Below are 23,210 nucleotides of genomic sequence, written 5' to 3' on the forward strand. Positions count from 1 at the left end.
AAACTATCCATAAATTAACTTTAGCTTAAAATTGTGAGAAGATTTTGATCAGACCATTCTCTGGCCATTACCCTGTAAGACTGTTGTGAAGCCGGATGTGGGATGGAAGGGTTTATGAAATGTAGCTATATGATCTGTTGGTCATCTGCAGTCTCAGAAAAATGACTCATTGCATAAAGAAAAAGGACTGAATTTCATTTAAACTCCGTTTTGTGACTAGTTGCTTCACAGTGTCTGTTTTACATAACCTTCCTTCAGCTCTGTTGGTCAGTTTCTAAGCTTGCTCTGATATTTCAAAGGTTTTTCCCTAATTCTGCTAACTTTTCCTGCATTGGATATATTGATAAAAGGAGTTTTGTGGCTTAAATACCGCTAACTGAGTCATGACAAAAACTTGGCCTACGTTAGATGGATTGCACTCTTCTTGCAGCATGTCTGCACCGTACTCTCTGTGCAGAGGAGGAGCAGGGCGAGGCACTGGTTGTATGTGCCGAGTCTTCTGTATCAGCCAAATGACTCAAACTAAATTGCTTTGTTACAATCGTAGGGTTACTTTGATCAGAAACTCAGCCGTATTTCTAAATGGTCACGTTCTTAAATGAAATTACTTTATCCAGACCTTTTATTAAACATAGGCTGATGCATCATCTTCATCCCTTGTCTTATAAAGAGGTGGACTTCTCATTCAAAGGAGAAAGGTGTCAGGGGTGCTGGGGAGCAGTGCTTATAACCTTTTGCCTTACACCTTGTTGATCTTGATAACCGGAGCTTTCCTCTTATCCTGGCACACTGGTGTGAACATCATTCAAATGTCATTCTGATCTAAAACTAGAAAGCCGCAAAGAAGTCTTTGGAAACGTGAATGTTGTTCATCTGTAGCTTCTGAAGGTAGAGCTGCTTTATAAATAGCAATGAAGTTGACTGAAATCTAATCAATGCATGAAGATGTTCAGTTGAACTTGGTAAATTAATAGTCATTAGTTTAGGTTTAAAGAAGGATGGGGTGGGATACTAGCAATATCCTTTGATATCTAAGCTAATAGTCCTATGCACACGTGAATGATCAAGGCAGACATTCCTCTGAAGAAGCAGAGAGTAAATTGTGTGTTGTGTTTGGGTGGTTTAATCTTAGAGGTTAGTCTCGTTACAGCCAAATTCATCCCAACGTTAGGTACTTGTATCACTCGCTCCTCTTACTTTACATTAGTATGTGTCTTTGCTTGCAAGATCTCATTGACATGACACTTGCTTGGTTTTGAGTTTTGTTGTTGGGTTTGGTTTTGTGTGGTGTTTTTTTTTTAATTAAAGTTCAGTAATAAGAACCTGAAACCAACTTCCACACTGGTCAAGTCTTACCTAACAAGTTTTACTATAAATGTGAGGGCAGGAAACAGCTCACATGCACCTACAAACATCACCACTAACTCATCTGTAAATGGTAATCCATAAACCTATCACCAAAAGGAAAGCAAGCCTTTCAGGTGTTTTTAAGCAGCCTACATGTCAGCTTTGCTGTCAATGCATCATCCCCTCGCTTCCTTGATCCCCTTCCTTTTGTGCTACTGTGTCTGGAAAATCTGCTCATGTTGCAATGAAAGGCATGCTACACGTATCTGATACATGACGATGAAATACTGATGCGATGATGTGAATGATGTGCTGTGACTTCTCTCCAAACTCTCTTGTCCTTAAAGGTTAGTACTGGTGATAGGAGATAAGTATCCATGCTGTAAAATGTGTCAATGTACAAGCTATTTACACTGCAAGGTAAACTTGTCACTTACAAACTGCCTACTTCTCCGTAGCTATTTGATATGCAGGGGCTAATATTTCACAGTGAATGCCTTTGGAATAATAGAACACGTGGGTGGGTATGTTTGAGGGCAGTTCCTACCCGCTTGGATATATGTTAAACTTGTGCGACAACACTGATTTCATAATGCGTGTCAGCTTATTTGATGTTGCATTACTGATGCAAGAAATATATCTTCCAAAATAAAGGCATAAAGCCTGTCATCTTTACTGTGCAGAACTTGTTGACAATAAATAGAATTTTAAACAAAGCATGGACTATCTCAGACCAGGATCTGCAAAAAAAATGTTTTTGCCAGTTACCCTTTATCGACGATGTTTTTGCCAAATACTGATTAAATTGGACAATAGAGATTACTTAATATACTATATTAGATCTCAATTTTGACTGTGAAGTGCTGAGCTCATTTTGTTGTTTATTCTAGTTAACATCTGCAAATCTGTATCTAGAAAATAATCGTAGAAGTTAACGTATGCATTTAACTGGGCTCTGTGGAGGGTTTTGACTTGGATCAGTGTTACCTAATATATGAAAGTATGTTCACTTAAACAGCCACATGTTTTACTTCCCAGTTCATAGGCAAACTTGAGACAGAGTTAATAGCTGATTGCTTTAGTTCAACTCTTCTATTAACTTTAATTTTTAACCAGCTGCCCCTGCCCTGTCTCCCTCCCCTGCCAAAAAGAGAAAGTGTTCTGCTTTAAACTACTTGTTGATTGTTTCCAGGAGAGGAGGATTGATCCCAAATTATTTGTAAACATGATTTAATCAAGGGTTGAACTTGTCTAAGGACAAAACAGACTTAGAGTGTAGTGTTTCAACTGCACTCCTAAGAGGGCTTTAATTCAGAGAAATATTTTCCTTTAATCTTTCTTGCCTCAACATGTGTCCCATTCTTCCTCCCATTGGTTTTTTTTAACCCTGATATACACTTATATGCAATATACCAAGTTGTTAATATGTTGAAGTTCTGATGAAAGGAAATAGTGCATAAAACAATTTGTTTTGGCAAGAGTGTGTGCCAAAAGTAGGCCCTCCCTTGATGTGTCAATGCAGAAATAAACACAGGAGGGAGGAAAAATGCTGGAGAAACAAATGCAAATAGAGATTGGACATGGCAATGCTATAAGTTTACAAACAGTTTCTATTAAGCAAACATTAAGACTGGAAACTTAAACAAACATGAAGTTCCCCAGAGACATGAAAGCCCTCACTAGTAAGCCTTAAAATAACACAGAAGATATGAAACTGAAGTGATGAGGTGATTGTTTCTCTTCCCAGTTTGCCTTTCTTGAAAGGCCTTAATACACACAAGAGTTCTTCACATTGCAACGGCGGCTTCAGGGATCCTGTTTGGCCCATGATGACAATCTTCCTGTCTCAACCAGCCATGAAGAAGCCTTTTGCTTTGTGGAATACTTGGAAGACTTATATTTTGGCTGGCTGCTTCATATCATGAGTGTGCTTGCAAATCAAACTTTGACCTGTCACGTACGTGGCTTCCTAAGACTAACTTTTCTGTATCTAGTAGGAGTGTCTGGTCATGTAAAGAGCTTCCAGAAAAGATAATGCCTTGGGTCACATCAGGCTCTCAGTCACCAGAACAATTACCATGCCTGTAGAAATCTTGGGGCAGGAGGTTGGCAGCGAGCTGATCACTTATTCATCTGCAGTGAGCCAGGCTGAACCATAGTCTGAATGGGCTTGTCTACTTTATGCTTCACAATTTTCAAGTATACGGAGAACTCTCTTCAGAACTATGGAGCCTTGTTCTGGCACAGGCTAGAGCAGAAAACAATACTTCCTACCATCGCTCATCTCGGGTTATAATGTACTAAGTACAAGGTATCAGGGCAGCTGGCCAGGTGAATACCTAATAAAAGGCTGTGCTACTTAGGTCAAAACCAAATGTAAGAAGTGGAATTTTTGTGCTTTGCTGTCCACAGTGCAGCAGCATTGAAAAATTGATTTTTGTTCACTAACTATACTTTTCCAGGTGTTGATTCTTGCATAGAGGGGGTGTTTTTGATCAGTAAAAAAAGTTGTAAATAAATCTGAATACCAATTCTAGTCTTTGAAGTGCTTACTAATTCACTATCCATTAATATCAACTATGTGAAAAACGCAGAAATGACCCGTAATTTAAGCACTACAGATATATCAATAGCTATAAGGTGGACAGCTTAAAGGATCAACATGTTTATTTTCTTGTTTATTGGATTAACTCTTTCAAGAACTAGAAAGGAAATTCTATTAGTGAACCAATGATGAAGTTAAAGTTATCCTACAGTAGGTATAGCTCTTCCATTGAGCTCTGTGAGGGTACTCTCTTGTACAGTGTTGGGGAATGTACTTTTTTTATTTGAAGAATAGTAACTTGATCTTTGATATGGATTAGCAAATATGGCAGAAAAAATGGTCATAAAATGCACCTGATAGTATTGTTTTAGATGATCCCGATATTCCTGTAATTGAATTGTACTGAAAGCTAGTCAAATATTCTTGTATTTAATAAATAAATTCTATGTTCTTCTTCCTTTAATTAACTGTTCTGACTGGGACTACTTGAATTTTGATCTGTGGCTTTCCTGGAGTTGCTGGAGTTCCTGGGAGTTGGGATTTCCTGGAGTTGGGATTAAAAGACTGAGAATCAGATGTCTTAGGGAAAACTGCTGGCCTTTGGTTTGGGTTAAAACTTAAATGTGAAGCTAGTTTAGTCTGAAGATACAGAATGAATGCAAGTTGAAAAGAAACCCATTAAAAAAAAAGTTCTGAAGAACACAACAGTGTCGGATCGGAATCACTTTGGATATTTGAGCATTGAAATTTATCTTGCATTTAATGAAGCAGTTAGGGCTAACGATGGTCCTGGTTTTTGATGTGTGTGTAACACAATTTGTCGTAACTTGGCAACTGCTGGGTTTTTATGGAACAGTGTGGTATGTCTTGGTCAAGCTAGACTATCGGAAGGCTTGGTCGCGCAGTGGTGACAGTGCTCTGGGATGTGCTCACCACTTGAATTCTTTGCTTCTTTACAGTTCTCCGTTTAGTGGGGAACAGAACTCTTAACTCCTGTGTTATTGCCAACAAAAGCAATTAAAAGAATATTGCTAAGCAAGTTAAAGAGAAGATAAGCAATTTCACCATGATGATCTCTTTTCTTTTTTTTTTTTCCCCTCCGGAAAGGTATAGTACTGTCACTTAATGCCAGAGAGATGTAGTAAACCTTAGTTTGCCAAGTGAATATCCTGAAATTTATAATGTTGTGTCCTATAGAATGTGTATTTCAAGTGACACCAACTTTTCCAATTTTGAACACCAAATGACTGTAAAAAAAAAATTGAACCTTAGAATAGAAAGTGCTAATTGCAAATGTTAAGACCAAAAAATAAATTGGAAGCCTGGCTTCTGTCTGTGCCCTGCTTGCGCAATGATGTAGCATGACTGACTCGGATTTGGCTCACTCAAGAGAAAAACCTTGTGCAAAGAGTTCATTTATATTTCTCAAATGTTTTGAAGGTTCTTTAACCTGTGTTCCAACAAGCGTGGCTGCAGCATGTTAGCCTCTTTGGAGCCTGTCAGAGTTCAAGGAGCGTCTGGATGATGCTTTGTCATATGGTTTAGTTTTAGGTAGTCCTGCAAGGAGCAGGGAGTTGGACTTATTGGACCCCTTCCAACTTGAGATATTTTTATGACAGACAAGTAGTCATGGTGAGTAGCATGTGACTGCTACACGACTGTCACCCATGAGAGCTTGGCTCTTTTCTCTTGCAGATCATTTTTTTACTAACTGATTGCAGATGTCTAGTAGGGATTTCTTCACCTCAGTGGTTTGAGGAGTTGATAGAATTGACACTGTTTCTTCCCTGGGGCCAGTGGTGTTGGCGGGGGGAGGGAAGGGGAGTGGAGAAGAGTTTTGCCTTTTGTCCTACATATCTGTTACTAAGATAGCATTTAAGCTGCCACTCATCTATGCTCTTGAGAGGAATGTCTAAGATGTTCTCACCTGTATTGCTTCTAGGGCAATTACATGTTTAGGAAATGAAATAGGCTGTTTGGCTAATTTAGATGCATGGCTCCTTGGGTTTACTTCTCTTTGAAAGCAACTGCTGGCTTAGGTGCTCTCTTACCTGGGAAATATTGGTGAAATTCTTCTCTTGCTTTCCACACTGTCTGTATAACATGCCAGGAATTACAACAACGGGAACTTCATCCATGTAGAGTCCTGTGCGTGTACCAAAAAAATCTTAATTGAGCTGGTTTTATCCTGCACAAGAGGGAAACTGTGATACTCCATGCTTTTATACACATTCATATATAACACACCGAAGCTGTTAGTGTGCCTCTTTTCCTGAAATAAACTGAATTCAAATGCTTCATTTAGGAGACTGTAACACCAGGAGTGGAGCCCTCAAGGAACCTGAGGGAGGGAGACTTGCTTTCTGGGAGGTACTGTATCAAGAGAGGAGATGTGAGATCAACAGGAAGAACTGCTGCAGAAAAGGGCCCCAAGGATGGATCAAGCAAGCTGTAAATGTACCTTGAGCAAAGCTTTCCAGCGTGACCTTCCATCCCCACCCTCCCACCACTTCTCACTGCCAAAAATAAAACATCTTTCTGGTTCAAGGTCTTATTAGAAGTGGTTTGGAACTATAAATGAAGATTGCCCTTTTTGATTTCTGCTGTGTTGAGGGAAATATTCTATAGTGTGCTATAGTTATAAAGAAAAAGAACGGCATCAAAGATGCCAGACTCTGTTATCTTCCTAGTTGGAACAATGAGTAGGCCCCACAGTTTTTGGCTCACTGGGTTGAAAGTGAGATGACTCATATAAAATCTTAGCCTTAGGAGTCTTGTTCATTCTGATAATCGGTAATTTAATTAACTCAAATCTCTAAAAACTAATGAAAAGCAAACAGAAATTTATTTGATTTACCACTCCCGTAACTGACTCTAATTGAGCAGGAGCAGGCTTAGTCAGTTCCATTGCAAGATGAAACAAGTTGGCTTGTGCTTTCAGAGAAGGTGGCCATTTACAGTAATGATGAGAATCTATTAGCATAACAGTCCAAAGATTTATCCGGTGGTGATAGTTAGAAAAAGAAAGAATACACCTGTTAGAGCATCTGCTTTCATTTTTTTTTTTTTAATCTATATATGTCTATATATAATAGGGGCTTTTGTAGCAGTTAAATTAGTTATTGACCTGAAACTTGTTAACAACTGACTGGGCAGATTTACTAGCTATGGCTGAATGGATATTTCCATAACTGAAATCACCAATGTGCTAGGTGTTGACTTACTCAATTCCCAGGAATTTTCGGTTTCTGGTGAAGCTAGTAGTGGTAGAGGGAGGTACGACGTTTTGTATGTGGAAGAATGTGTTTGAATTACTGCAGTCACCAAATTAAATGCAAGTTATAGATAGAGGTCTTCCTTTTTGTTTTATTTTAAAAGCTGCTGTATTGAAAGTTCTTGATGCTTCACTATACCTCTACGCCTACAAAGTTAGCTTTTGATTATGGAAGGAAAGACCTATGAACTTTGTACCTCAAGTTTGATAGGTTGCTTTAAAGTACTCAAGAATCATTGTTTGGAAGACTGAAGTGCATGCTTTTCCGTGAGTACCAAGCATAACACAATCTAGACAGATGATGTCACAGACAGATAGTAGCCGGATAATTGAAATCATCATACTGCTTCCAGTAGTTGCTTTTTACCTGAGAATTGGCTTTTGACTGATCTTACCATGAGATTTTTTTTAAAACCCACACCTTGTTAACCTCTATTAAGTATTTAAGTACATCAAATGCACAGCAAGTCTGTGCATATCTCAAAGTGTTAAAATGTACTTTGTGGGAAGTCTGCTCCCCCCTGCCCCCCCCCCCCCCCAAAAAAAAAGGGGGGAAAAAAAGAGGGGAAATGCTTTTAGCAGTGGTAAAGATAGAGTGTAAACCCTACATAATGTGTGGGAAAGGAGCAGTGAAAGCCATTTATCCTCATAAGAGTAATAAATTATTGTCTATTCTAATGCCCTTTGCTGCTATTTGTGTCACTTAGCTTGCACCAATATAAAAATACAAGGTAGACAGAGTGGGCTTAAAACATAGGAAGCTATCTTTGTCTTCTGCTCTGCAGTTGAGGTATGTACATATTACAGGAGGTAAAATATTAAATTTCGTTAATGAATTATACTTTAATTCCATGAGCTCTTCTTTAGCTATTAATGTAAGATAGGAAGTATACCAGCCCTGATGCTGGGTCAGAGAACAGCACAAATAATGTGGATTTTTAAAGTATTAGTTGCAGTTGTTTCTTATGAGATCTCAGTCTCTGCAAACTATACAACAGTCATCACTTAAGTTAGTTTTGCAGATACCAAAACGTTCTCTCTTATATGGATCCATCAACTACAGCATTGCCAGAGTGCTAATGTTGAGAATTCTTTCACAGGAGTGTTGGGAACAGTCACTGGTTTGTGTTTCATGTTTTAGCAAGCTCTTCTCTTCAATGTAAACAGCTCTTCTCTTTCATTTTTACTGTTTATCTTGTTTGGATACGCAATAAGCTAGGGCTTGGACCCTGTTATAAAATTGTTGCACTAGATATTGACTAAGCAAAACTTTCTCCTTTTGTTTTCTGTGCCCCTAGTTACACCATTACTAAGATTAATTTGTACTTATTGAACTTCTGTGCAAGCACTGATAAAGACTTCTTTTTCCTCCAAATGTCAGTTATACTGAAATAGATGATGCAGATAGGAATATGAGCTGGTGTAAAACAGTGAACTATGAGGTAATGCAAAAATTCTTTCTGTGTTTACTAGGGAGAGTCCATGACTGTTTTGCAGCATTGTTATCGCTGCTCATTGCTTTCCATCCTAAGAAACTGAAGTTTTTTTTCAGATAAATAAAATGATGATAGTGGTTACTATCTTTGGCTTTGATACATTGACTTCAGGGGCTGTGTGTAGCTTTCAGAGTGGGGGAATGGACATATGTTGCATTGTCAGAAATGTATTTTCTGTGCATTCTTTCGGAGCTCACAGTCTTTTTGGGGAAGGGGGACACTTTCATTTGAAAGGTCAAGGTGGATAAAAAGGTATGTAAACACTTGAAAAATGTTTACCTCAAATTTAGTTGGAATTAGGGTGTATTTTAACTTCAGTCCCCTTAGCCCCCCCAGGTTACTTATCCAGGGTACGTGCAGTGCTTGCTTTGTTCTCCGTTTCTATGAACTACAATAGGAATAAAATGCTAAAGTTCGCCTTAGGATAGTCACTTACAGCTTGATGATCAGGAACATCCCAAGAGAGGAGTGGTTTTATGTCACAGTAAAACTCTCCAACAACAGTAAAGATGAAGCTTTTAACTGCTGGAATTTGAGTATAGGCTGAGTAAATTTGGTAGGGTTAAGTCAAATAGACAGAAAAATACATAGAGGCTAGTAACTCTGTGGAACTTACTGATTTTAATGTCCTCTGATATTGCTCCTCTCCTCTCCCTCTTAGTAAAGGAGTCCAAAAATAATTCATCCCAGGTTTGGGGGACAGCATGCTTCATAACATTAGTGGACCATTGCACTTACTGCAGTTAAATCATAGCTATCTAGATGATTCACTTATAGTAGTTTAATATTGAAAAGTTCAGTTACGAAGACTTATTCCCAGAAGTCTGAAATTCCTTCAATGATTCTTGGAATAGCCTTGGTGAAATAAATCCATGTTAGCTCCAAAAAGAGAGATGTGGATCCAATTGGCCACAGTGCTCTGAATGCTGAGCACTTAGTTATCAGTCTTTTACTGCTGTTTAGAGTAGCTGAATATTGCAGTTCATCTTGGGAAACAAGTTGACTGATTTGCTTTCGGAAAATAAAGATTTACATGACTTCTCACATGCACTCAATAGGCTCCTAAATGTCTTCTCTGTGTCCCAAAACGTGCCATTGACTGCAGTGGATATCTTTATGTTACAATGCAAAGACACATCCTTTTTTCGTTGTTTAAAAATGAACTAATGTACAGAATTATAATGCAGTTAATTTCTGATGTTAACCTCAAATTAAAATGGAGCTTTATTGACTGCTTCCATTGTATTCACATAACTGAAACCCCTTTATGGGAGGGACAGGGAGAGACAGTTGAGCTCTTTCATAACCGACCTTCTTGTCCGGTGTGCTGACAGATGGTCCTTCCCCTTTCCTCCGCCCAGCCTAGGCACCATCTGTGTACGCCCTTGTACTTTAGGCTTCCACACAATGTTTAACACTGGAACTTTCTGTTTAGCTGTTGCAGTATATGTCTTCATGCCTAAAACAAATACATACGTCTTATTTCTGTGAAAAATTGTTGATCTAGAAGCATTTTAGGCTTAGTTGATGTGAAGTGGAGCTTAAAAATGTTATCACAGGAAGTTCTTTGCCTCTGTAACTACCAGTGCAGTTTATGAACTGCTAAGCTTAGTTTTTCATATTGAAAGGAATGAGAAACTGTAAATCTCAACAGCTGCTGAGTTTAAGCAATTGGGTAAAATATAAAAGATTTATTTTAATATATGTTCTGTGGGCAAATTATCCCCATATATCCCCCAAATATTTTTTTTTCTGAAATAGAATTTCTCTGTCACTGACCAAAACCCAATGCACACTGGTCAATTTTCAAGGAAGTCTTTAGGAACTCTGTCTGCCACATGCACTGTAATGATGATTACAGTGTTGGCAGCTCCTATTTAGTAGAAGTATCTGATCAAGTGATCCTCCACGGAGGCTGCTGCTGATGGCTCTGGCAATATCCCTGGATTCCAGCACTGAGCTCTGGCTACGCTCCTCTGCAGAAGAGTCATTTGCAATCCTTTCTTCCTTCATCACCTTCAACAAACTAGCCAGTGTTCCAGAATTTTGGCTGTGCTTCATCTTTGTGTCTATTTGTTTTCTTGCAGTCTGCCACTTCAATGCATAGCAGTTAATAAAATACAATGTCAGAAAGAAAAATACTGTATGAGAGAGGTAGGTAGGCTTCCTAGCAAAAGTTGAAAAACTAACTTGAGCAGATTCTAAACCAAACACACATAACTGCCAGCAGTGAATTGAGCAAATACTCGGGAACTGGGCTATGTTACTGAAAGCTGAACTTTCTCTTTGGTTGTTTCTTGGAAAGTGTATTTGAAGCACAGTCATGTTAGGTGCAACCAGGTATGTTCTTTCTCACCTGCCTAGAACACTGATGAGATGGGTTGGAACATCAAGGCACTCCAATTTATGGAAATTGGGAAGACCGTAGTTTTAACTGAACTCTGTGCATGCTATGGTTCCTTATAAGTGATGGAAGAACTGTGTCTGTAGATTTGAGTGCTCAGCAAAGATACTTTCACTTCACCATTTTTTACCATGCTTAAATCAAAGTTTGCAATGTCTCAGAGCATAAGAACAAAATGAGGAAATGTTTTAAGCAATTTAAATCAAGTATATCATAAAAATTCCAGGTAACTCGACCACTGAAATTCACACATTTTGTAGCTCTTTAAGCAGAGATGGAAGACAATGGGGAAATGGCGATCTTGCTTATTTCAGGTTTGTGTAGATCATTCTTATCCTGCCTCACTTTGCAAGTCCATCAAAAAAGCAAAATCAGACATTTGCTGTTCCTTTGTAGCTTCAGAGACCTCATGGGTTTTTATTTCAAAGACAAATGGGGTTGGAGTTAAACCTTTCTGTATAACATTAAGACTACAGAAGAACAACTTTAAGGTGTTTTTTTTGTGTGTGGTTGAAAGCATCTGCAAAATACCACTGCAAGGCAGGCAATGAAAAAGTTATTTTCTGCAGAGTTGTGCCATATTGCCATACTCAGAGGTTTTAACAGCATCCCAACTGCATTTTTACAGGGTTTTTTTATGCTCTTAATTACTTCATTTTTTTGTGGTTTTTATCTTGAAGTTTCCACCTGTATAGTGAGTGGATTGCTTCTGATTTACAGCTTAGTTCTCAATTTTTGTGTCTATTACGTATATCAAGTGATGTCAAAACTACTCATAAGAAAAATTACTTTTTTCATTTGTTTTTCTGAGCATAATATTTTTTGAAATAGATGCTTAAAATGAAATCATTAAGAATTTTAAGAAAAACGTAAGACACTTTCAAATCTAATCCATGAATGAACAGATGAACTCTATCATACTAATTAAAGTTTAGCAATTTTCAAGCAAAGCTAGTAGGCTTTCTGCTGGTCCATATTCTTTACTGGTGTGTTAGTTTATGGTAGATTTTATGCAGAGGTTATACTTCTGATGCAGTAGTGTTAATTTGTGTCATTTCAATTATGAATGAATTTGCAAACTCACTTGGAGGTGCAAGGTACTTGAATGTTCTTCATGTTGTTTTCCTGCAAACAAAGACAACCTCTTTCTGTTGGGGAACATCTCTTTCACGCCAAGTCCTGCTTTTTTATAATGTTATGTAGTGGCTCCTCAAGTGGCCTGGGTAGCCTCTGAGGGAGCAACTCTCCTGCCTCTGGACTATTCATGTTATTGCACTGAGTTCTGCAAGGGTAACCAAATATTTGGGTTTAAAGATTTGGGAACTATCGTAGGAATTAAATGCCTTATGATTTCATGATAAAGGGGGGGAAATTGCTTTTAATAATAAATATTAAATTTAAAGTTAAGAAAGAATTGGGACTTAGTGATTGAGGATCACTGTTGAGGGCTGGTTGAATCAAACATGAAGGTAGCCACCCATATATTAAATGTACATCAAGAAAGCAGCTCTCAGAATGCTTACTCTATTTGGTAGCTGAGATCCTGTTCCTAAGAAGCACTTTTGTCATGAGTATTTCTTTCAGGGAAGGACATTCTTAGATTTCTCGCCCAACCCTGTAATTACTTGGGTAGAAGCCTCCCAATTTTATTCTTTAACGATTCCAGTTTTATCAGAGTTTAGTCTGTATCGGAGCTCTTACTCATAGTTGCTTACCCTCATCTGTGCATTGATACCATTATGAAGTAAGGTAAAGGCTCTGTGGTTCTGGATGTTAAGGTTAAAAAGTTCATCTCTCCTTTACTCTTCAAGATATAACGTTGCCAGTAAATACTGAGGGACATAAACTGTGACTCAAGTGCAACAGAGAATGATAGGTAGGTTAAGAAATTACTGTGACAGAACCTGGAGGTCAAGAACAGTCTAAAATGTTTGCTTTGGGGGATCAGACATTGTGATTTATCAGGATACAAATTGATCCAGCTCCGGTTTCTTGAGGCTTTGGTGTATCCTAACTGACAACAGACACACACAGCCAAAGTCTGAAAGAGGAAGCCCACCATTTTAGACATTAGCAGAGCTGAGATCAAACTTCTGTGTTATATGCTATGATTATGAGCTGCTCAAGGCTTCAGATGAAACTGTTAATTCCTGGGGTTTCTAGCTACTTCAGTTAGTGAAAATGGACATCCGCTTTGCTGAGCAGCGGTGCCGTTGCAACTTTACTTGCATCAGTGTCAAATTATCTTGCATGCTGAGAAAAAGAATGTGCCGTCTGCTGCTTCATACACCTTTGTAACGAATGATGCTCGGTTATGGCTTAAATAAGGCCATCTAGTGGTGAAATTCTGGTAGTAGCTACGTCTGCTGCAGTTAATAGCTCTGCGTTTTAAAAAATTGTGAATAGCTTTGCAAAGATTTATTTAGTTTTCAGTTGTATTCTAGTTTGCATTAGCTTTCACTTCAAATATTGATTCAGCGACAATTGTTCAAATTCTGTGTTGTTGACCCTCAAATTTAATATGAGGCTAGAAATGGGAGGAATCGCTCAGGATCTAGAGGGCAAACAGAATTAAAAACAGACTATGCAGTAGAATTAAATAACTTCTATATGTCCTCTGTAATTTCCTCTGTATGTATGCAAATAATGTCAATAATGACAGCTAGTTTATGGTTTAGGTGTTCATCTGTTACTGCTGAAACACTGGGTGGTTTTCTTTATTTTTCTTTCTTTACTCCACATGTTCAGCGCGGGCCTCACCTGTAGCCAGGCACATATTTTAGTGCTGTATTCTCTCCCTTCCTTCCTGTACGTTAGTGTTACCCATAGGTATCTTCTTCTGTTTCAGCTGAATGATGGTTTAGTCTGTCCTGTGACTTTGCACAGATGAAGCAAAATGGGAGAAATACATTCTATAGCCAGAAAACGGTTTTATCTGGGAAACGGAAACCATCAGCGTCACACTTCTGGCAGCTGTCGTTTAAGCTAACCTTTGTAATCTTTACGCTAGTGATACAAAGTTGTGGAGCTTCACACAATGGTATGTTACGTAAGAAGAGAAGCAGTGGCAAAGCTGGGAACTGCTTTATTCTGGGAGGTATTAACCGAGAGCATTGTCCTCAAGTCACTTCCCAGAATTTGTGTGATTTATTGTTTTGCCTGCAAAAAAGAAGGATCTCAAGCTGCCCCTATGATGTTCTTGTTCTTCTCTAACCTTTTGTTTCCTGGGGGTTTTGCACATGTACATAAGGTTTTAATACTGTGCAGCTCAGGACTCAAGCTTGGATAGAAGTACAGGCTTGACTGAGTGAATTAATTCCTTTCTGCTCCAGTCAAATCCAGAAAAAAATATGCCTCCCCCACCACTTCCTGAGACAGACCCAGGAGCTGCAGCACCCCATACTTCTGGGAAAGCTGCTTTCAGCTGCATTCTGCTACCGCTTACTCGCACAACTAAAATGTCTGCCTGTGGAGGTCGGTTGACATCTGACCAGTAAAAAATTTCCAGGGCAGAGGGAGTTTCCAACAAGTCTCTGATAAAACCAGAAATCAAATAAAAATAGTGATTGATGGAGCTTGAGATGGGTAAAAAGAAAGCAGTATAGTGTATTCTTTAGCCACAGTTAATGTGCTGGTGGTTATCCTCTGCCACTACCCTGTTGCTGTTGCATGGTTGTCAGTATACAGACTAGTTAGTCCAGTGCTAGGTTTAACTGGAAGGTATGACTGGAGGGGTCAGCTAAGAGCATGGGGCTGAACATTAACATGAAAATACTTTATTTTTTAAAGGAAAATGTGCCTTAGGGAGGTCATATGGAGAAATGTGGGTATTACTGTGGCTATACTTGGATTCGTAAAGGAGCAGTTTTAATGGCGATTTGGGTCTTCAGACTTTTCTATATGTTAATGGTGGTGTAAGTGTTAAGGCTTAGAGGTGAAACGAATAGTAGTGACCCATTACAGCACTCTGCTTTCAGTAGAGGTCATCTTGGAAAGTCTCCACATAGAAGGCAAAACCAGTGTGTTGTAAAATCATGTCAAGCGCAGTGACCATGCAGTGGGGTTAACCAAATTAATTTCCTGGAGCAGGGAAGAATGACAGGTTTTATCCAACTCTTAAGAAATTTTCATCATATCAAAGAACAGAGGATTGAACCGAGGGGAAGAGGAGTTGAAATCAGTAAGGATTAAGGATTTCACACGCTCCGCTCCTTCCTCCAGCAAGTACAAATGTGAAGTGCCACTGTTCTTTTCTGGATGACCAGCTAGTACAAAAACCGTCCATGGGCAGTGCTGTTAAAAGGTTTTTAACAGGAGCAGAAGCTTGCGATAAGTAACAAGCTTCCCTGCAGCCAGATTCTTTAGTAGTTGAGAACTGAAAAGAATGAAGCCCACGTTACTGTTTTGCTATGCTTAGTATGGTGATACTTTTTTGGAACTAACGTTAACAGAATTTCCTTAAAGATACTTGGAGACCATCATGCAGGAACTGATGGAAGACAAATGTCTTTTCCCCACGTTCTTCACGTGTTCTATTTTGTTACAGAAAATAGTTATTTGCTGGTGTTTTGGTTTTTTTTTTTTTACTTTTGGATAACTGAGTAATTTGGGGTAATTTGTTCAGCTTATGAGCAGCTTTTTTCAACCAGAAGTATTATTTGTTTGAACTGTTAGGCTATTATGCAACAGGATAGTAAAAGTCCAAATGCCACCCTCATCATATATGAAGGGAAATATCTGAAAGAAATAGGGTGCTTTTGTAGATGTCATGAAGTTAGAGTCAAAACCAGAGTAAAACAGAAATGTAGTTAAGTTGGCAGTGCTTCCCCCCCGCCCCCCCCCCCCCCCCCGTGTGTAGCTCTATAGTGCCCTGCTACTCGCTTAGAATAAGCCGCTGTTAAGGTGCCAGCGAGTGTGGTGTACATCCCATGGCCACTTACTGCAAAGCGGAGAATAAAGAGTGGTCAGGCTCCAAGTCATGCTCGTAGCTGCAGGCAATTCTTTGTTGAGCAGAGAGGCTGATCCCATCTTAATAGAAACAATCTTTTATTTCCATGTAATCATAACAAAACTACATGTTTCCTTGAAGGTTCTTGCAGTAAGAAATCATAGCAATTTTTTAAACTGGAATAATCATTGTTGTGTTGGTGACAGCAATGCCTTCTGTTATCTTTTAGGTCAGATACAATTAAAGGAACAACTAAACTCGCTGCATTTTATGATCCCTCATTACTTCAGTGCTGCTGTCCTCACAGACATGCAGGTTCTTTTAACTGAATACTAAAAACAGTGTCCCTCTCAGGCACATTGAAGTGTTTCTTGAAATACTTAAAACTTTATTATTCAGGGCTTTCCAAGTTTGAGTGATCACAGAAAGTTCAACCAGGGTGTCTTCTGACTGTAATTTTGTAAAAGACGCTAACTTAATGTCTCTAAATCTGGAAAACTCCGTAGATAATGGCAGTGGCTTAACAGAAATAGCACCTGGTCTATCAAAATAAGATGTTCCTTAAAAAACCAACCAAACAAAAAACCCGACCATATGTCTTGGAAAAGTCTTTGGCTTCTTAAATTTCTCTGGGAGTAGTAGTGGGAAGCACTAGTGGTGCTCTTCTTTTAGAGGTTTTAAGTTTTACTTTGTGGGACTGGGGAGAGACTAGCTGCTGCAACTGGAAAGTAAAAAAATATGCATTCTGCTGTCATAGAAGCTGCTGCTTTCCCACTAAACTGACTAATAAGTTATCTTATCTCCTACGTTTTCCATTCCTCAGTTCTGGTGTGGTATAGTCATGCTCAGTACAAATGCTGCTAAAGATATTTGCCATTTTCAGTACTAAAAATTGACCATATACAACAATTTTTATACCATAAAAATTGACCATATACAACAGTTTTGCTTCATGGTTTTGTAGGATTGGATCTCAGTCCTTAAATCAGAGGTTGCTGAATAGTTAACAAAAAATAAGAGATTCTCTGAGAAATTAACTAATGAGGTTTTTATATACATTTATATTTCATGGTCTTCAGCTGGCAGAGGCAAACCTATGTTTGGGTCTTTCACAATATCTACTTTCAAGCATGGGTACTTAAGTATGATACAGAAGATATGAAGTGTGAGTTATATAGTAAATGGATAGAGGCACTTCCATAGGACAAGTGAGAACACAGAAATTAGTCTGAAAATGGATGTGAATGCATCCCTCAGATTGCTTTCTGAGCAGACACATATAACCTCTGGTGTGTTGAATGGAAGCTATGTAGCTGTGGTTAGTACAGAGCTGAATTCAAATCAATTCTACTGAGAGTTTGGGCATGTTAGTGGGGCTCGGTGTTATATTAACTGTGGTTACACCGTTTTTGGTTGGCTCCAAATATAAGCCAAATGCAGCAGAAGACTAGATATACACTGGAATATTTTGCTCCATTGGGAGTGAAATTTCTGAATAAATTTGAGGATCTGGGACTACTTAAACAATTTGGCAAAGGTGTCCAGAGGGAGTTAGGTTTCTAATTAACTTTATGAATATAGAATTTCCTACACAGTAAGTTAAATGCTTAGCAGCTTTCAAGAAAACTGTACAGGCACAGTGTCTGACAACTCAGCTGCAGCATGGTGTAGTTCTCTTGTATGAGAGCTGATACGCTCAGGAACCAAATTTATTTTAGTGAAATAGCTGCATATGAATGACATCCAACTCTGTTTTTCTGTGGCATGGAAGACTCAGTGGCTTAATAGATGGAACATAACAGCAACGAGCGAACAGTGAGAATTATGGGCTTGTAAGGTGTTTTTGTAAATATGTGACCAATATTTTGAAAAGCCAATTTAGTACTCCACTGAATGTTGATTTTAGCAGCACAATTTTAGAAAATTTGCTTTAGTGAAGTAGAAAGTGACATACCATTTAATCTGTTTATATTACCCTAGCAGAAAAAGCATTATGAACTAATCTTCATCTTCGTCTTTTAAATTATCCTTAAGTCAAATAGTTCAGTGCTTCTACACTTGGACCAGTTCAATCTTATAATCAGTTTAAGATAAAGAGAAAGCAAAAATGCTTTTATGAGACTTAGTTGTAATGACTGGAAGACCCTGAACTATGGCCAGTTTAAATGGCACTGAGGTCTGACAGTGTGAAACAGCTAAGGCAGCATTTGACCAAATGTCATTTAACATAGACCTATGCAGATGAAAAGCAATGAAATATGTCTTTCTTAACATGGTGAAAACGTTACAGTTGAGAACTTCTTATTGACTGAAAGTTCCAAATGAAGTTTACATTTGGGAAAGGAAAAGCAAAGGAAAAAGACTTAAACCCCCAACCATGCTATAGGCAGGACTTTGCCAAATACTAATACATCTCATAGCTGCATAGGTGGTGCTGACTGTCTTGAAGATGATTTTGGATCCAATTTTTAAGCATCTTGTGCAGAGATTGAATGCCTCAATAGAGCGGTGTACTGATGCACTCTCAAATTGAGTATACAGGAGAACATTTAAACGTGCTGCTTTTTCATATGTACCAATGCTGCTGCATGAATTGGAAGCTCAGAATTTTCACCTGGACTGTAGGGTAAGGTGTTTTCATGAAATCACCCTCAGTGTTAATGGATATATATGCTTACCTATGGTGACGGAGAAGAAATAACTTCTTGGTTTCTTTGTGCTACCTGGCATATGAGAAATGGCAACTAATTTGAAATACTTCATTATTATTATCATTAATTTCAATCTTAATTTCATTAGATGCATTAATTAAATTTGATTATTCTAGTGGTATTATCTATGCTTCATATGAAATATTTAAGCTTTATAAACTACGAAGAAGCTGAAGTGATTTTGTAGAGACTGACAGGTTTTCGTAAGGTCTTCTCTGATATGTATCATTTTTCTAGCTTTCATTTTCCCATAATTATGGAAAATTATTCAGTTCTTTCTAAGGCTGGTATTAATGGTTTCATTCTGCCATGTCAGAATAGCTGTAGTATGTATAAGTCTCCTTACTTGCATGATGTGTCATTCCAGTAAAAATATAAATGATACATGAAATCTGGAAGATTATTGTTGTTTGGCAAATTAAAATGATCTCAAATTAGTAGAATGGATCATAAAGTGTAATACAGATGACGTTTCAAAAGATTACCAAAATTCTTTATCTTGAGATTTGGTAGACCACGTGAATAAGTAGTTAGCAGTTTCACTGTCAAGCCCGACACAGTGCTAATTAAAAAGGTATTTATGTTATTAAAAAAATACATCAAAATCTTTGTGTTTTTTATCCAAAAGGTTTTACTCATTCTCTTATTTTGCTTATGCAAAAAAGGAAGTCTTGCCTCCGAGCAGTGACAAAGCTTTGTGGCAATATTCTCTGAAGTTCTGAGCCTTGAACCTTTGAACAAATGGTGAGCCAACCTTCCATTTCAAACTTCTGTCTCAAAAAAGATTTCGAGATTGTAATTGATGTCAATGGTGCACTAAGGATCTTTGTGGAATGAACATTACAACATAAAAATAAAACATTCATAAAGAATAACCAAAATCAACCATTTCTGATGGCAAAACCAGGCTCTGCTTAAGGGACAACAGATGTTTTTTCATCTACTATAATTTCAATGTTTAGTAATACCCCAGGAGGAACAAAATACATGTCTAAGGTTTTGTTATCTGCCATAGAAGAAAAATTGCTTTGAAACTGTGCCAGGAAAATACAAAATTAGTTTGTATAATGCAAATTCCATAAGTAAAAACTACATGGGGCAGCTGTGGTTTCGGACTTTATTTTATTCAACTTTGATTCTACTTTTTCAGCCGGGCATAAATGTACACAGTACCGCTTGGGAGGTCTGCTTCCACCTTTTACCTCTGAAAGTTTAGGTAGGTTTTTCTGAACTTAAAATGCAAACACAAAAAATACATAGCCACTTCAAATGCTGGCCAAGTTTTCTCGTTTTCTCTTTGATAGTGTACTCTGGATGTTAGATAGAGACAGACTAAGAATGAATTATTGAACATTTATTACCACATTAATAATAAATAAAAATGATTTAGCAAGAGAGGCAAATCAGTATTTTAAATAGCTAGTTTAAGTTGAAATAAATATATCGAAGAACTTATTTCTACTAAATTCATACTGGTATTGGTATGAAATGTTTAAGCTTGTGGTCTTTAACTTCCAAATTGCCTTTAGTGACATAATCTAGGAAAAAATCTTGATTAAGTTAAAAGAATCTGCCCTTATGCAGTGCTGTTTTTAAAAATAAAAAATAAATTTAAAAAAAGGTTGTAGTAGTACAAATGCCATAGCTACGAGTTAGGATGTTGTCATGTCATGTTCTGAAAATTAATAATTTTAATAAAATTAATCATAAATTTAAATCATAATCCTACATTCCATTAATCATGGAATACTCACCATTAGCACTCTGTTAAATTTTAACATTAACTTCATGTAAAAATGTTGTCAGTAACTTATGTTTCACAGCAAACTTCTAAAAATGTGATAGACCATCCATTTGACATTGACGGTGAGAAGGGTGATAAAAGTTATATTTAATCCCTTTATTGTGCTTAGAGTACTAGCTTGTCTCCGATTTTCCCCCTTGACATGTTTGACTGCAGTTTTTCATTAGCATGACCTGTTCAGCTATGTATTCTTCAAGATGGGGAAAAGCACATACTGGGTCTGCATAACAGCAGATTTAGTCAGTCATAAGTAATTCAAGTTTTCCTGCAAGCCAGTTCAGAAAGGATTTTTTTTTTTCTTTCCTACTGGGTCTTTTGGCTGCTGTTTGCCAACCCAATGCAATGAGTTGTCCAGCTAAGATGCCATAGTGTTATTTCATTTTTGTTCTCTAAGTCAACCAGTTAAGCTAAGAAGTCCTTTGACTGAGAGGGTAACTTCGGAGTTAGCTTTACTAACCTGCCTACTGCAACTAGAGAATTGCTGTGTGGTGTACAAACACCGCAACTGTAAGTCTGACGGGAGGGCCCTAAAAAATAAAAGTCCCAAAAGATTTTGGACAGGTACAGTTTGGAGAAGATCTGTACTTTACAGGCAGTTTACATCATCTGCTCTACTAGGCATTATGGATATCTTACTGATAAAAGCTGTTCCATTGTGTCACAGAGCTGGAATAGACTACGCCTTTGCCTGATTTTCTATTTCTAACCCATTCCAAAAGTATTTACCGTGTGCCTAAATACTGTTCCCTAGTGATAAGTAACTACTGGAAGTAATTAGTGTTTCACTACCCACATTAGAAATTTTTTGTTAACATTAGACAGGAATTTCTCGCTGCAGGGCCGATGTTAATTCTCTCTCCACCAGGCAGAGAAGCAACGCTTCTGTTCTTTCCTGAAATGAACAGGGAATGGTTTCTTTATCTTTTTGTGACCTTGTCGTGTACTTGTCTCCCCTTAACTTTTTTAACCTTAGACTACGCTCCAACTCATTTGAGTCTTACCGAAGTGATATTTTAATGCTTCTGCTCATTCTCTCTGCCCTCTTTGGGAGTGGTTCTCATTTATCTAATGAGCTTTATTGGACTATATTCAGGTTTGGGTGTCTGACTGTATTCCAGCAACATCCTTGTTCCTTTCTTGTTTTCTCAAGAGGAGTATCTTGGGGTTTGTAGCTCACTGTTGCCCCTAACTATTGTTCTCTTACTTTGCCTAAATTTGTGATTAATGGTCTGCAGGAATTTCTGAATAGCCAGTATATTTTTCCAGACTATCAGATTAGTTTTGAATTTTAGTATTATTCTCCAGTATTCTTTTACTTAATCCCAGATGTCGTCATCTGAGTGCTTATGAAGTATATTTGGTTACATAATTGGTTGAATGAAAATAAAAATGGTGACTACATTGAATAATATTGGAACTATGTGGAGTTCTAAAGAATAGAAATAAATACATTACAATGTTAGTGGAGCAATATGTAGCTAGATCAGTTCTAGGGGCTGCAGGCTTAACTGCACAAGGTCAAAATCCTTAAGCTGGGAGAAGAATCCATAGGTATTACTATCCAAAATAAGTTTCTCAAGGATATTTTGTGCCTCAGTAGTTTGCAGTCTGATACCCAGGCTAAATCTTAATAGATTCTCCCCTACCTTCATACAATTTCTTTATCTCTAAAAATATTCTCTCTAGGAATGAAATGGTATTGCAAGAAAGCTAATTTCTTTTACAGTTTAGAGTTTTATGTTTTTGAAGGTCTATTCCACGTAGTCTTACGAAAGGATGTGGAGTAGATGTTCCCCAGTAGTCTGTAATTTAGCCACAATCCATGAAAGGTGAATTGTCACCACAAGATGTGATAGTGGGAAAGCAGATATATGGTTTTGACTTTAACAGGCTTGGTTCCCTGAAATCTTTTCCCACTAACAGAATTTGTGGAGTTCTAGAAAAAACATACATGCTTGCTTTGTTGTGACTTGTACAGCTGTTTGGGATGAGGAAAGAATTATTTTTTTTTACTTCAAGCTAATGAGTTAATTAAATTTTTAAAAATTATTTTCAGCCTGGATTAGTTCGTGTCCTGAGGCCACAGGAAGAAGTGCTTAGAAATCAATTTATTGGTTTGCTGATTAGCCTACACCCTTGAGTGTAAGCAAAGTTTTACCTATTTACATCTATCGGTTACTTAACTCATTACAGGATAACTTGCTATTCCTCCAACTCATTTTTGTTGCTATTTGAGGATTTAGAGGAGTTGTCTTGTGTTGTCTTCCTGGTAGTTAACTTCTCAGAACGGAAAATTGTGCTTGTATTTGTGATCCTACTAAGGTGTCTTTTTGAAAGAATGGATATTTCCTTAACTTTACTGGTCAAGATTTGCAGTTTAGAATAATGGTTGGTTGGGTTTTTTTCTTCTTAGGTCCCTATGAAGGTTTATGTTTGAAATGCTATCAACCCTCACTAGACTAAAACATTTGCTGCCAACCTTGTGTTACTGTCTTGTTTTAGTAGTTAGTCACACGATTGGTAACCTAGTCCACATTTCTATGAAGTATCTGTAATTTATTCTATATAGACAAAATACCTTAAAAAAAAAAAAATGTTTTGAAGCCTTAAACTCTCCCTGATGGATTTTTACTCTAATATTGTAATTATCTAAAACAGTCTACAAGTGTAAACATAAACAT

General features: G+C 37.7%; 1 protein-coding gene across 1 annotated transcript in view; it reads left to right on the top strand.

The window, feature by feature from the left end:
• The window catches only part of SLIT3 (slit guidance ligand 3), a 601,195-nt gene that overhangs the window by 23,066 nt on the left and 554,919 nt on the right, over positions 1–23,210 (top strand). The window lies entirely within an intron of this gene.

This window comes from Nipponia nippon, unplaced genomic scaffold (assembly GCF_047370975.1).
Source record: "Nipponia nippon isolate SJK-2023a ecotype South Korea unplaced genomic scaffold, ASM4737097v1 scaffold_21, whole genome shotgun sequence".
NCBI classification, from domain to species: Eukaryota; Metazoa; Chordata; class Aves; order Pelecaniformes; family Threskiornithidae; genus Nipponia; species Nipponia nippon.